We start from the raw sequence: 17,192 nt of genomic DNA on the forward strand, positions 1-17,192 counted from the left end.
ACAGCAATTTCCTTAGTACTTTTGAGTCTTTAAACGCAGTATTACCGCTCACCAAGTCTGCTGGCAACGTTTTCTCTGCTAGCTGTTGAAAATGTAAAGTCAGTACTTCGGCGTGCTGCTGTATACATATTCTCACACTATCAGACGCATTGTTACAGTCTTCGTATCAGTAGTTGCATAATCACCGACTCGGATTCCGTTCTGCTCGTATTGTTCTATGCGAGCAAAGTTCTTTGAATACCAGTGTATTCTATATTGAGAGATGATAATATTCCTTTCTCCGGCAGCTGTAACTGGGGGAACATGTTTAAACTGCACTCCATGACAAGAATTAAAAATTTTTACGTATAAGGGGTTTTGCGAGTCTCTGCTACTATAGCACAGTGGTTAAGACAGAGGACTCGCATTAAGTAAGTATGGGGCTCAAATCCCTGTCCCGCTATTCTGATTTAGTCTTTCGCGGTTTTCTTTAGTAACTCAGACGAACGCAGGAATGCTTCTTTCGCTGAGGACAGGGCCGATTTCCTTCACCACCCTTGTCCGGATTGAGCTGGTACTTCGTCTTTAACATGCACCTGAAAGTATGGATCGACTTTTGTTCAGAAATGTTACACTGTAGCCGGCCGCTGCGGCCGAGCGATTCTAGGCACTTGAGTCCGGAGCCGCGCTGCTGCTACGGTCGCAGGTTCGAATCCTGCCTCGGGCGTGGATGTGTGTGATGTCCTTAGGTTAGTTAGGTTTAAGTAGTTCTAAGTCTAGGGGACTGGTGACTTCAGATGTTAAGAACCATAGTGCTTAGAGCCATTTTTTGTTACAGTGTCATATCACATAACGTGGTTGCATTAATCTGAGAAGTATAATCAGTTCGTGAGCGTGAGTACCAAATTCTATGATTTACATGCAATAGCCGTCAGCTTTTGAAGCCGTTACGATACATATCGGACTGTCAGTTACTGCCAACTGGCGTAGGCTCTGCGTTGTTGCGTGTAACTTACATAGCTGGACTGTTACGAAACATTTGAATGTCTCGCCATGACCAATCTAGGTCACCGTGACATTAGCACTGCACAAAGAGATTATCTTTTGCTAAACGTTTTCTCTGTCGTAACCCTTATTACATTGTGCTGTCGTGTTACGTCTGACCTCAAATGTCGCTTGTACTGCTAACAAACTACACCTGTTCGAAAACTAAGAGTCTGTCGCTGTGTATTCGTTCTTCATTATTAAAAAAAAGTACCAATCTACCTGGAAGTTATCTATAATTTTAGGCCAAAACACTGGCACATAAGTCTTGAGATATGAACCTAAAATACGCGTAATGACTATTCTGCCAGCGGCCTTGTCTCGTTGAATACACCGGTTCTCGTCAGATCAGCGAAGTTAATCAACGTCGGGCGTGCCCAGTACTTGGACGGGCAACCGCTTGGGTACGCCACGTGCTGCTGACTGCTTTCCCTTTGGAGGGAGCAGGGGTGTTGACATAGAATTCATGATCGCCAGTCTTTGCGCCAGTGTTCTGAATTCCAAACATCACTGCGTGAGGATATATGACACTGTTGATAGTGGTCCGTCCACCGGATATGGACATTACGCTCGGCGGCCCCTCTGTGCTTATTTATTCTCGGCCATAGGTCCGCCATCTTGTGTTGTGTGTATAAGGTTTACATGTATCTCGAAGCAATTTATGCAGTGAATTACGTTGCCAATCAGTGACAAAATACAATGTGCAATAGTATAATTTTAATCAGCAACTCCGCCATTACACCAGTGATGCAAGTGAAGCAGCAAGATGATGAAATCGCTGTGATATCATAAATAGTAAACCACAAGGAAGAAAGCCAGCAGAAGGCATCACTGATTTCGATTTCTAGCAATACACTGCCCCCCTCCTCCCCCCAAATGCCACACCAGCCGCTACAGTAACAAACGATGAACAAAGAGTTCTAGATTAATCTAGTTTAAGACTGTTTATTTTTAAGTAACATTTCTCTGTATGTATGTATGTATAAACGCCTGAAGATGAACAGAACATGTTTGAAACGCGTTGTATTATGTTAGATTAAACATAAAATAAAAAAGTAACTGGTAGCAGAAATTAGAAATAAATAATTACCCCTCTGTGCTACTGGAGAGGAGTAGGTTATGTGGTGGCACCGGGTTTCACCCTCTCTCTTCTCTCATCATCATACAACATAAACAGGATACCGCTCTACACACACACACACACACACACACACATTATACATATATATATATATATATATATATATATATATATATGTATATATATATACGCCCGTTACAGTAACACTTATCAGATAAAATTAAACGTATAACTCGCTTACTTCGCCAAGGAAATGTGTCGTCGTGAGCGAAGAACACAAAAACCTTTCAAATATGGCGGCTGAACCTATCCTTCGATATCCCCCAGCCAACAATGCTGTACGAATTTATTACTATTCGTTCTAGGATGCCAGAAGACCACGAGAAAGATGCATCGGAATACTTACAGAAAATGACAAATCATTATAGAATCCTCTTAAAATTCGTTTCTTGTAAATGGTATTATACGCATTCATTATAAATAAATATCTAACAACAAACTACACGCAGTGACAAATTGGTCAGATGATCTGTGTGTCGCTACAGGCGAACAACCGGCTACATTCAAACGCAAGCACAAGTGGGAGTGCAATTTTAGAAGGCATATTTTCGGATTTTTAGCACAGCTTAACCGCAATATTTCTACAGATTAGGCTACGTCAATTGCTGTCAACAATAAAGGAAGGGGAGTTATAGTTCATCGTTCCGCGACATAAACAGGAATAGAGACGGGAGACAAGCTCAGACTGAACAAAAATGAGACAGGAAGTTAGCTGAAACTTTGTATAAGGAACTATGGAGGCGCACACCTTAAGTGACATAGAGTAACCACGCGGCTACTACGGTCACAGTTTCGAATCCTGTCTCGGGCATGGATGTGTGTGATGTCCTTAGGTTAGTTAGGTTTAAGTAGTTCTAAGTCTAGGGGACTAATGACCTCAGATGTTAAGTCCCATAGTGCTTAGAGCCATTTGAACCATTTGATACAGAGTAACTATGAAAAACATAAGTTAGAGTGGCTGCAAGGGGATATGATCTCAGTTCTTTGCGAATAAAAGTTCGTAATCTCACCCACTGCGGCACCTTCCTCAGTACAGTTGAGTAGTGAATGTATGCAGTGAATTTACGGTGTATTTATTTAATTCTGTGATTTAATGTACAAAAAGTCGACCACACGAATATACTGAGCATTTGTTGTCACTGCTTGTAAGTCGAGTCTGCAGTAGAAGAACTGATTTCTTTTAGCGGAACGATTAGCTCTGATAACAATGGAGCGTTGACAATTTGTAACTGCAGATAAGTAATAGGTCTGTGAAATAGGTCACCTGTTACTCATGAATCGACTACAGCTCTGAGATTTACGCAAACTGCCACTCATACTGTTCTCAGCAACATGATTACTCTGCACGATAAGGAAAGATATGGAGTATACTCACTAGATGAAAACATTACAATATTGTTTCAGAAACAGAAGATTATTTTGGTCAAACAGAGATTGCAGAGTACCATAAAATGTAATGCCAATTCTCGAAATGTGACTTTGTCATGTGCCTCCACTGATAGCCAGAAACTACCTGGCAGCCACAATGGACATTTAAACCGTGCAATGCCGAAAACATAAGCTGGAACATACAAAGAAACAAGGACGTTCTTTATCCAAGATTTTACTTTCAAACTCTCAACCCAATAATCTACAAAAATATAAAATCGTGAAACTTCCTAGTAGATTAAATCTGAATGCCAGACCAGGACTCGAACCTGGGACTCAGCTTCGAGTTACGGTCCGGCTACAGTTTTAATCTGCCAGGAAGAGTCATATCAGCACAGACGCCAATGCGCGGTAGTAAACGTTAGAGGATATCTCAAACAACAGAGCAGTAACCCTCTTTCTACCTATGTTTTACGCTTATTATTATCTTTCCAGGGATGTTCTGATAAATCTGTAAAACTAAAAAGAACATTTTAATAAAGTAAGTGTGGTACTCTGAATGTAGGTTTTATTCGTCTTTCATAATCATATATAACAGCATTGGCTTAAAGTAATGGAAAACAGTCATTTTTAGTGTGAATTGTTTCAATCGAAGGAAAAATAACTGCATGTTATTAGCAGCACAAAGCTGCCGCTTGAAAATAAGAGTAAGCTTCACAAAAAAATAAGCCCATGAAACCCAGAATATCACAAAAATCGACCATGGTTCTGTAACAAAAATAGTCAAGTGTAGCATGAGAAGAAGTATTTGTGTTTGAAGGCTGACAATGTCACTTCACGTGTTGTGTTTAAATCAGCCATACCAAAGGGGAAAAATAAAAATGTCAGCATCCGTACAGTAAAATTAGAACTGTGGTGTCACCGCCAGACAGCACACTTGGTAGGTGGTAGCTTTTAAATCGGCCGCGGTCCGGTAGTATACGTCGGACCCGCGTGTCGCCACTGTCAGTGATAGCAGACCGAGCGCCACCACACGGCAGGTCTAGAGAGACGTACTAGCACTCGCCCCAGTTGTACAGCAGACTTTGCTAGCGAAGCCACACTGACAAATACGCTCTCATTTGCCGAGACGATAGTTAGCATAGCCTTCAGCTAAGTCATGGGCTACGACCTAGCAAGGCGCCATAGCTTTGATAATATTGTGAAGCATGTATCATCAAGAGCGATGTTCTACAAATGTGGATTAAAGTTAAGTATTACAGCAACTGCGTCCATCTTCTAAGATCTCATTTCCTTTTAACTGTTCCAGACCTCACGCCAATCTGCGTGAGCTTATCGCGTGCCTTTCGGCTTCCTCTCGTTGTGACTTGGCTGTCTTGCTAAGTCACAACAAGAACAATAAAACGTACAAACAAATTATGTAAAAATCATATACTGAGTTCTTGAACTACAATGTATTTTAATAACCGTTTCCCAATTCTAACATCACAGTTCCAGTTCGAAATCTTGTACGGGAAGAATATTTTTATCTTTCAGGCGCAGCTGGTATGTGTATAAAGTTCTCTGTACATCCGTGAAGTCATAGACATGCACATCAACAACAAGGAGACGTATTAAATCACTTGCAAAACATAGGAACTTCAAAATTCTTTACAAACAGCACTAACTCTTAAAAACTTCACTGATAGTAAGATGCTGTAAACTAAAGCAACTCATTTTTAAGATATTACACAGTTACACTAACTATACCAAATCGTATATTCTCGTGGATTGGATCATGTTGACCATACCGTTCGCACACAAGTATCGACACATATTCATTCTATTGAAATAATTCAGAATTACTCCTGTCTTCATAACGTAGATTCACAATGTCGAATGAAGACTGTGCTTGACATTCATAAATTATTTCTCCAACCATTTGTAAGGTAAATACAGGGAATAACAACAATTATATGTATTTAACAGATGTAATTAGTTACACTGAACACATAAATACTGAAAATGTAAATTGAAATATCCATATGATATGTCTTGATTAAGGATGATCCACAGATGTGAAAGAAGAGTCCAAAGGCTCCCAGAATAATGGCGTTTCCATTCAATGTAGGTGCGTTATACTTCAGTGTGACACCTTATCTAATGTGCAGTTGTGCGACTGTTGACGTCATCTGAAAAAGAAGATAATACTCTGTTACGAATTACTTACGAATATTTGCCTGTCAAACATTAAAGGTGCAAGTAAATTATGAGCTGTGCAACGAGTATACACAAACATTGAAAAAAGTTTTGCATCACCCCGGTTCCCAGAACTCCTGAAGATAGACGTTGACTGTGGATATTGTATCACAGACGCAGTCCCTTTGAATGTTCAAATATGTCACTAAAGCCGCCCAAAGATGTAAACAACCATGCATGTGCAGCGCCTATTAGACGGAGGGGGTCCGACAGCCAATCAGTTCCAGTCATTCCACCAGGAAGGAGGTACACGGCTCGTATTGTCTGTAGGTCAACCATGCCTGGACGGTCAATACCGCGGTTCGATCGCGTCCGCATTGTTACTTTGTGCCAGGAAGGTCTCTCAACAAGGGAAGTGTCAAGGTGTCTCGGAGTGAACCAAACCGATGTTGATCAGACATGGAGGAGATACGGAGAGACAGGAACTGTCGATGACATGCCTCGCTCAAGCCGCCCAAGGGCTACTACTGCAGTGGACGACGGCAACCTACGGATTATGGCTCGGAGGAACCCTGACAGCAATGCCACTATGTTGGATAATGCTTTTCGTGCAGCCACAGGACGTCGTGTTACGACTCAAACTGTGCGCAATAGGCTGCATGATGCGCAACCTGACTCTCGACGTCCATGGCGAGGTCCATCTTTCCAACCACGACACCACGCAGCGCGGTACAGATGGACCGAACAACATGCCCAATGGATCGCTCAGGATTGGCATCACGTTCTCTTCACCGATGAGTGTCGCATATGCCTTCAACCAGGCAATCGTCGGAGACGTGTTTGGAGGCAACCCGATCAGGCTGAACGCCTTAGACACACTGTCCAGCGAGTGCAACAAGGTGGAGGTTCCCTTCTGTTTTGGGGTGGCATTACGTGTGGCCGACGTACGCCACTGGTGGTCATGGAAGGCGCCGTAACGGCTGCACGATACGTGAATGCCATCCTCCGGCCGATAGTGCAACCATATCAGCAGCATATTGGCGAGGCATTCGTCTTCATGGACGAAATTTCGCGTCTCCATTGTGCACATCTTGTGAATAACTTCCTTCAGGATAACGACATCGCTAGACTAGAGTGGCCAGCTTGTTCTCCAGACATGAACCTTATCGAACATGCCTGGGATAGATTGAAAAGGGCTGTTTATGGGCGACGTGATCCACCAACCAATCTGAGGGATCTACGCCGAATCGCTGTTGAGTAGTGGGACAATGTGGACCAACAGTGCCTCGATGAACTTGTGCATAGTGTGCCACGACGAATACAGGCATGCATCAATGCAAGAGGACGTGCTTCAGGGTATTAGAGATACCGGTGTGTACAGCAGTCTGAACCACCGTCTTTGAAGGTCTCGCTGTATGGTGGTACAACATGCAATGTGTCGTTTTCATGAGCAATAAAAAGGGAGGAAATGGTGTTTATCTTTATCTCTATTCCAGTTTTCTGTACAGGTTCCGGAACCCTCGGAACCGTGGTGATGCAAAACTTTTTTTGGTGTGTGTATAAGGCCGCGCGGGAGTAGCCGTGCGGTCTTGGGCGTCTTGTTACAGTTCGCGCGGCTCCTCCCACCCCCCGCCCCCCCCCCCCCCCCTTGGAGGTTCGAGTCCTCCCTCAGGCATGGATGGGTGCGTGTGTTGTCCGTAGCATAAGTTAGTTGAAGTTAAGTTAGTTTAAGTTAGATTAAGTAGTGCGGATGCCTAGGGACCGATAACCTCAGCAGTTTGGTCCCATAGTCCTTACCACAACTTTTGTGTGTATAATGTAAAGTTTTCTGAAACGTGTAATGACAAAAAAGAGGTAATATGCGTATGTTTATCTTTAATTTATCGTTATTTAATGCATTTTCACTGTGAATCCTGTTTTCCAGTTGTAATATTCTACGGGTGAAACTTGTTCACGGAACGTAAAATTGGCATGTAACATCTAATCAGAGAATGGATATGGACAAACTGCGACCAAACGTACAGCAAAACACGGACTGAGTGAGAACCAATACTCAGGTGATCAATTTCAACTGCATTGTGGCGTTCATGGTCGTATTAACCATCGACATATCTAATACACTGGATTACGTATATGATCGTGTTGTTGAGTAAGTACTTGCGATATCTACACTGATGACCACCTGCTTAATAGCTTGTTTGTCCGTCTCTGGAACGAAACACATCACTGATTCTGCGGATCATGGAACCGACAGTTTGTTGGTATGTTTTGAGGGGTATATGGCATTAAATGTCTACGCGAAGGCCATGTAATTCGCGTCAATGACGGGCTGCTGATTTGCGTACGCTGTGATAGCGCCCTATAGCAACCCATATGGGTTCGATAGGGTTTACATCCGGCAAATTTCGTTGCCGAGGCATCAACTTGAGTTCACTATAATGTTTCTCATACCACTGAAGCTCGGTTATGGTTCCAAGACACGGACAATTGTGCTGCTGAAAGATGACATCACCGTCGGGTAAGACATCAAGCATGAAGGGATGCAGGGTGTTTGCAGCTGTCAGCGTGTCTTCGATTATTACCACAGGTCCCATGCAAGTCTCCTATAGCGTACTACTGCTCCTACCAACCTACGTCCGTGGCACGCTGAATGTTTTTGCCGCCGTTCACCTCGATGATGGCGTTTGTGGAGACAATCATCGACCTAGCGTAGCAAAAGTGTGGTTCAACCGAATAGCCGAACGGCTTCCATTGATCGACGATCGAATCCCTACAGTCCTGTGCCTACTGCAGTCGTAATTGACGATGTCGTTGAGTCAACCAGTGAATACGTAGGAGTAGTCTGCTGCGGAGGTCTGGTTCAATACTGTACGATGAACGGTGTGCTCAAAAACATTTCTGAGTGCACCAGCATTGTGCTGTTTCGGCAGAAATGCTACAAATCACCATTTTTTTAGAGAGCAGACAAGCCTCTGAACCCCACGTTCTGTGAAGAGTCAGGGACGTCCAACCGTTTAGCACCTAGTAGTGGTCTCACTGTCCTTCTACCTCTCTCCACACATGTTCACGACAGTACAACGTAAATATTCGACCAATTTCGCCGTTTACGAAATACTCGTTCACAGGCTGAGCGTAACAATAATTTGCCCTTTGTCAAAGTCACTTACGTCAATGGATTTCCCCATTTTCAGCCCTTATCTTCGTTAGGGCGATCCCCAGTCCGTGTTTTCTCCGCTTACGTACTTTTTTTCCGCGTCACGTGGCCGCAACGTCACCAGGCGGCATCCAACTCGTGGTGGGCAGTTGTCATAATGTTTTGGTTCATCAGTGCATGATTTCATGTAGTCTACTAATGGACCTGATAATTGAATTTAGCGACTCCGATAGACGAAGTGTTTGAATACATGATCGTCAGAACTAAACTTTTACTGGTAAACAAATTTTGTGAATAAAAAGAAGGGAATATTATTATATTCCCGGGCATCTTTAGCGAAAATCAAATGTTAGTTTTAACCCAAACTAAGTGGTTAATAATAATTCAATAATATTTCATACGTCTCTTGTAGCGTCACTTTTACGGTAAAATTATGAATAATACAAATATGAATGAAAATCATGTATAAATAAAATGTATTTTGACATTTTTGTTATGAACTTATAAGCAAAAGTGTAAAACGTGTTACAGTTATTACTAATGTGAAGAGACATTTTATTTGTGCAACGAGAAACAACGTTTCGTAGACCTCTGATATTATGTTAAGCGTCGGTAAAAAATAGCTTTGGTCTTTTTCATTTATTTATAATGTAACACTGAAACACGTATGTAACATAGCAGCGATGGCGAGGCATTGTAGCATCTGTGACCAGAGAGTATGCGCTTGACCGCGCGAGTGTTGCGAGCGGTTCTCTGTCTGTCAGTAGTCGTTGCTCAGTAGCGGTCAGTCTGTCGTTGCGAGTCTGTCAGTTCAGTCGTTGCGAGTCTGTAGCTCGGTTTAGTCGTCATGCAGAGCAGTCGGTCAGTAGTAGCAGCCCAGTGCGGTTGCGTGATGTAGGCGGTCGGCAACACTGGTCAAGATGGTGAATAAGGTATACTGTTAATTAATATAATCATTAGATAATAAAAAATTTTATTTATTGTAACTATTCTCCAACAAGTTCCCCAATAATAATTTTTATTTCAAAAGCATTTTTTCAAAATTTAATTTTTTATGGAACTAAAGATTTCGTTGCACTTCCCTTTTTACTCCACTTCTTTAAAAGAAAATTTTTAGTAAAATCACAAAAAAGGAGAATATTATTATTTGCAATGCAGTTCCTCCAAGCGGTGCGCAACAACAAGAGCAGATATGTGACGTCCATTTATTCTGAGGTAAGACTTTAATTCTGATTGTTTTACACAGGGCCAAAGACCGATATTTCGGTTTAATTGAATTTTCTTATCACTGAATGGACTTTAATTTTTTTTGAAGGATTTACATTCGAGTCAGATTGCGTATTTCACATTTTTGTTGCCATTGTCAGTACATTTCATTGTGGGCAGGTTACGCTTAGAGCCATGTCCATCAGCATTTCTAATTAGTATCGTCCTTTTGTTTTAAAAAAATTTGTGGGGAGGTTACATTTGGCTCCCATTTGTATTAAGTATTGTCATTTATTTCTTTCAAATTACGGTGGGGAGGTTACACTTGGCGACACCCAGTCCAGGATCGTATTTCGTTGAGAGTCTTTTGAACAACAGTCAGATATCTGCTCTTGTTTGCTTAGATATAATTAGGATTTAGCGCAACGCTTTTATTAATCTTGTGACTTTCTCTCTACAGGTCAACGGCAATTTGTTGCTTTGTTGTATTCGTGTGTTGCTTTTGCATTGTGTTTATTTGTTTTGTGAAAAATTTTGACTATTGTAAAAATGCCGCGAAAGACTGTGAATAGTGTATCGCGAAGTATTGTGAATGAAATTACCGACTTAAACAACGTGACCGATAGTAATTGTGATACGCAACGTAATGATGACAATCCTGCGTTCACTAACAATCAGTGCATTCCAACCACTAATGATGACTTTCACCTTAATGATGAACAAACGAACTCAATTGTCTCGTCTGTTAACTTGACGACAATTGATGACGCAGAATGCTCTATGGTAATGAGCGCTGCAGAGCTTAACACACCCGATTTGGAAAATTCAAGTAACGTACAGGCAAATTTGTCTAAAGAAAGTGATCAGGATACACAAAGTACGACGGATTTATTTAATTCCGGAACAGTGTCTGACAATGTACATCCGACTGATAAACGTTTTTGTAAATTACAAAATGACCAAATGGTCACACAAAACGCGACAATTGTAGATACACCATCAAACAGTAGTGAGAATAAAGTAGGTAATGTTACTTTGGAACAATTTATGACAATAATGCTACAGTCTAAGAACAAAAATGACGAAAATTTCAAACAACTTAGTGCAGAAATCAAACAACAGAGTGAGAAAACAGACAACAATTTCAGACAACAGAGTGAAGATTTTAAACAACTTAGGGAACAGAACAGACAGCTTAGTGAGCAAATTAGAGACGTTGCCGCGCAGTGCCATGACACTAAGGAACAGTTGCGCGTGGAAATTGAGGCTTGTTCTCAAAAAAATAGCGAAGAAATTAAGACTGTTGCACAAGAATTAAGGGAAATGCAGACAGCCGCAACAGATACACTCAGAGACGAAATTAGCGGAGTCGCCAAACAGTGCTCTGAAAAAGCTACACAATTACGGGACGAGTTTAGAGCAATGACGGTAGAACTTTCGCGCACTATGGACGCAAAGATAGACGCGAAATTCGAACAGCAGAACACTCAGATTAACGAGCGCTTTAATCAGCACATACAGAGCAGTGATACGCGTTTCCGCAGATTTATTCAGGATCAAAACAAAGTAAAACGACAAGTCATGGAAACAATCACTACACAAAGACAAGAGGACAAACGTAAAATATTCGCGAAAGCGAAGACGTATGTAGACAATAATATTACTACAGTGTCCGACAAAATTAATACCATAGAACAATTGAACGCGGAATTACGGGATGAAATTTCTGATCTTAAAGCAAAAACAGATACACACACAGTAAATATTCAAACAGTGACAGATAGATTCGAACAATTAGATCTAACACAGGATTGTGATGTTATCAAAGCTGATGTTAAAAAACTGAGCGAAACTACGCGCAAGTTGCAAAAACAGATTAATGCGTCTGATTCTAAAACCGATGATCAGGTTAAGATATTGACTGAAAAATGTGATGAATTGGCCAGTCGTATTGATGTTATCGAAAATGCTAATGACAATAAATCAGACGATACTGCACCGGTTTCATTTATCCAAACGCCTGAATTTCAAAATTTACAGCAGACAATTAATGAAATCGATTCATCTAACAACACGTTACGTCGGAAGTTATCAAATTTACAACAAGAAGTAACAGAGATGAAAAACATGTCAGTTAATAACATACCACAACAGACGCCACTTTACGAGCATTTGTCAGACTCACGCAGCGCGTGTCATGTGAGCAATTTACAGCAACTACGCGACTTAAAATCCGAAAAGCCACGCGATTTAAAATCTGAAAAGCTACGTAACTTGAAGTACGAAATGACACAGACGAACAGATTCACATACAAACCTGAACGTGTTCTCAAATTCGGTGACGAGAACATAGATTATGAGCAATTTTTATCCGCAAGAAAATGTAAAGAATTTAATAATGACAGCGTACAGGTACACGCTTTGCACTGTATACGACAATTTATCTTTGTACATTCACCGCTACTGCCTGTAATGCAGAAGCTAGCTTTGAACCAGATGCGACAATTTATTTTTGTATTTACAACAGCATTGCCTGTAATGAGGAAACTTGAATTAACATGGATACAACTATTTGCTTTTGGATTTATACCGCAATTGCCTGTAACGCAAAAGCCAAAATTTATTTGCAGTGCGTAAATGACCTCAGGGGATTCATTACGCTTTAATGAATATGTGCCGTAGCGAGCATAGGGCCCCGAGCTGTAGTAGTGCTGTTTCATCTTTAGTTTTCTGCACTGCTGCCTTTTCTTCTACTATCCTTTATATCTATCAAAACTGCTCTTTAACTATTGCTCTTTCTAGAATTAAGAAACATATGTAATGAAAACCGGACATGACAAATATTTTACCGAATGTGACAATTTTCAGTAGGCACTCCCGTAATGACAACTACCGCCGTAATTTTAATTACAGATAAAATCGTAATCATCAGTATGTATAAAATTTTGAGCAATGGGAACCACATTTTTGTAACAATAGATGTTTTTCACCACAATAGCATGAAAGTCAGCCGCTTAGCATATCTAACCAACAATGCAGTCTACAAGGTCAACCAAACTTTTATGTTTCGCCGCGTGCACGTATAGTCCCAGCTCCAACAAATAGTAACGCATGGCAGCAAAGAAATAACTACGTACAGACAACACTCTATTTCAACTCGTATCGCAATACACCGTATAGGAATGACTATTACGACAGACGTAAAAATAATGAGCACAATTTTCAGCGTATATTTAATAACAGTCGATCTTATGAGCAGCAACCACATCAGCAACAACAAATAATAATGAATGATCCAGACAATAGGTGTCATCGATAGCGTAATACGTCAGTAAGAAATAACAGAATAGTTCTTATAGTGGATATGCCACAGCATCCTCCCGTAAATAACAGGACGTACGATAGATTTCACCAGACACAGTACAGGTTTTATATTACAGTAACGCAAACATTACTTTTGACACGCAGAATTTTGCTCACGAGAATGTTATTTGAAAAATGCTCTGTTGAATGCTCCACTTTTATCGCACCCAGATCTTACTAGAAATTTTTTCATTACCACCGACAGTTCCAACACCGCTTTAGGCGTACACATTTTCCAGGAAATTGAAGAAGATGGTTCAACAGTTATTAAAAACATCGCATTTGCAAGCCGCATTTTGTCACCTGCTGAGCGAAATTATTCTGTTACAGAACTTGAAACATTATGTGTTGTATGGGCTTTCACGAGATTTAGGCATTTTCTTTATGGCAGACACACCACCGTTTACACTGACCATAGAGCCATACAATTTTTGCTTTCAGCCAAATTCACTCACGATAGATTAAGTAGATGGAAGCTGTATTTACAGGAATTTAATTTTACGATTGTTCACATTCCCGGCACACAAAATGTTATAGCAGACGCACTATCGCGTTCTCTCAGCAACAATCAGCAAGACGTAGCAACCCACTTCTGCAAAGCAAATTTCAGTGTCATGTACATTCAGCAAGTTGCTTTTGAAAATTTTATTTCATCGTCATTACAGGACATAGCACAAGAGCAAAATAAAGACAATGTGTGGAAAGAAATTAAACACCTTTGGCTAGATAAGAATAATGTTACGATTAGAAATCACTACACTGTGCGCAATGACATTCTGTTTCGCCGCTCTCATCCTGACAGCAACAATTGGTTATTATGCATTCCTGACGAACTGGTTAACAAATTAATTTGGTACACTCATTTAAGCTACGCACATTACGGAGCACGAAAATGTTTTCTTATACTGAGACAGAACTGTTATTTTGCCAACATGGAGAAACGTATACGACGAGTTTTAGCGTCTTGTAAAATTTGCCAGAAAGCTAAATCAGACACCACTTCACATATTCCTCCATTATATCCCATTATACCTGTTAAATTAAGACACATGGCCGCTGTAGATATTTTTGGTCCGATTCCCAGAACTAACAGAGGTTTTTGCTACATATTTGTCGCTGTTGAGCTCACTTCAAAATTTGTTACTTTCACTCCGTTACGCAAAGCTACTGCTAAAACTGTTTCGAAAGCATTTGTAAAACATTTTCTATCTCATGTAGGGCATGTAATGAAAGTAATTTCTGACAATGGATCTCAATTTCGTAGTACCGTATGGACACGCATGTTACGAGCCAGAAACATTTCTCCGATTTATATATCCAAGTACCACGCTTCTTCGAACCCCTGTGAAAGATTAATGAAGGAAATTGGTAAGCTGTGCCGAATATACTGCCACAAAAGACATATTGATTGGGATACACACATACTCTCATTCCAAGATGTAATTAATTCCATTCCAAATGAATCCACTATGCTATCTCCGACTGTTATACTGAAAAACGTTGAACCACCGAACAAAATTAAAGAATTAGTAAAATTACCCAAATGTAGGCGACTAAGACACCACGAAATAATTGACATTGCGCTGAAGAACATCAAACGTGCCGCAGAGCGCCGGAGAAGACAGCAAAAACAGGTTTGTACACGTCGCGTCTTTCACGTTGGACAGAAGATACTAGTACGTACACACTATTTATCCAGCAAAATAAAAGGTAAGTGCAGTAAATTTGAACTTCTATACGCAGGTCCATATCGGATTCGCAGCATCCCTCACCCCAATGTTGTACACGTCGAAACTTTGAGAACCAGAAAATCGAAAGGCAATCACCATATCACAAACATTAAACCGTTTATTGAGTGAAACCACTGTATGATTCAACACACTATGATGCCATTTACTAATGCAATTATTTCACGTGACTAATTACTGATGATTATCGTATTCTTTCTTGGCAAGTGCCCGGCAAGGTAAGGTTAGCAGGTCGCTCTTCTTGTCGTTACACATCAGACCGTGCATATTTTTCCAGATGAATTTACACATTTATGACTATTTTTGCAATTATATTTATGTGACTACTTATTGATGATTATCGTGTTTTTTCTTGGCAAGTGCCCGGCAAGGTAAGGTTAGCAGGTCGCTTTTCTTGTCGTTACACATCAGACCGTGCACATTTTCTACTCTTTTTATGTACGATTGTATTCCAGTTTTGTTTGTATGCACTATGAAATAGTTAAGATATAACACACACCAGTCGACTTTGACAATTTTTTTGCCTTATGACATCTCAACATCGTGACTGTTTCACATTTTTTTTTGCTACTGCATTGTATTATTCTGTGTACATTTTTGCATCTGAACACTGTCAACGTCTTTAACATATTACGTTTTCTGTCATGTTATGCTGTATGGCTAATTATGTCACCATAAACCAGTCATTATTTAGTGGGTATATGATTTAAATGCAGGACATTAATCTTTGTTCATCAGTTTCAGAAAGGAATGATGATTCTAAGAAATAAATTTAACATAAATGGGAATTTCACCTGCGGAATAAACGAAAGGAGATGCAATAACTTTATGAGGAAGAGTAAATGGATCAGGATTAACAAACATTAACAAGAATATACAATACTCATCACAGAATAGCAGTCTTAACTAATTTTTTCTTTCAGAATACAAGGTGATTGATGCAGGCTGTCAGAGAGAACTACACACCTTAGTTTTAGTGATGAAATATGCTAGAGATAAGGAATAGTTGTATAATGAGTAATGAAGTGATTTTTTGCAGATGATAATGAATACTGATGAATAATGATGAAGGATATGATGTTATGAATAATGAAGTTTTTCTTTACAGGTGGTGATAATAATGAAGCTATGATAATATGGATAATGAAATGATGGATAATGAAGTTTTTTCTTTACAGATGAGGATAATGTTGAAGTAATGTATTTATGCTACGTAGTTATTTAAGTATTTGTTGCAGTTTGCTTTGACAGCAGGTGTTACATTGCATAGTAGGATGACTGAAAGTTTTGGAAAGGACAGCTATGGAACACATTTTTATACACACTTCACTGCCTGTTAATTCGAAGTTCACTACTTTTCAGCATAGTGTGCGTTTCTTCTTTCAGGTCAATAATCCGTTTTTGTATTTTTTCCAGGAGAAGTTTTTCATGACACTTACTAAACCTGTTACTTATTATACCTGTTCTAGTACTTGCATTTATATTTTTTACCCATTTGTGTTTATCATTTATAAATGTGATCACATGTACTGCCTTGTTACATAATCTTGCTACAGCTGACTCATGACGAATGACGTTACCTATCCTCATTTGCAGCAATAGGTCAAAAACAAATAGTGTTATGTTTCAGCAATTAATTATCGATCCCAACGCAATGCATTGCTAACAAAAAAAAAAAAAAAAAAAAAAATATAAAATGTATTAACAGTCCCAAATAGTGATACCAGTTTGAGAAAATTCTGAATAATACTGATCAACTCTGAATAGCATGTCACTTGAGTAATGACCTCTTAATGAGACTATATTCAAAATAATGCTTTGTCACTAGCTAATAACTGCCACTGTCTATTATAATGATACTACGTATAATGCCTGTGATTATTAATGATTTGCCTGTAATTAACTGATTTTAATAATGACTTTGTAATGGTCTGAATACTACTGAAGGAGGAACACTGTTTATTGTAATGTTACCACTTATAATGCTTGTGATTACTAATGATTTGACTGT

At 39.9% G+C, this 17,192-nt stretch overlaps 1 long non-coding RNA gene and 1 pseudogene across 1 annotated transcript in view; one reads left to right on the forward strand and one right to left on the reverse strand.

The window, feature by feature from the left end:
• The first annotated feature begins 1,329 nt into the window (after nt 1–1,329).
• Nucleotides 1,330–1,448, forward strand: LOC124723810 (annotated as a pseudogene).
• A 4,026-nt stretch (nt 1,449–5,474) lies between these two features.
• Nucleotides 5,475–17,192, reverse strand: part of LOC124722116 — a 52,482-nt gene continuing 40,764 nt past the window's right edge. Inside the window, exon 4 of the long non-coding RNA XR_007006443.1 lies at nt 5,475–5,703. This is a non-coding gene — a long non-coding RNA (uncharacterized LOC124722116). The remainder of the gene's footprint in view (nt 5,704–17,192) is intronic.

Source organism: Schistocerca piceifrons, chromosome X (assembly GCF_021461385.2).
Source record: "Schistocerca piceifrons isolate TAMUIC-IGC-003096 chromosome X, iqSchPice1.1, whole genome shotgun sequence".
Taxonomy (NCBI): Eukaryota; Metazoa; Arthropoda; class Insecta; order Orthoptera; family Acrididae; genus Schistocerca; species Schistocerca piceifrons.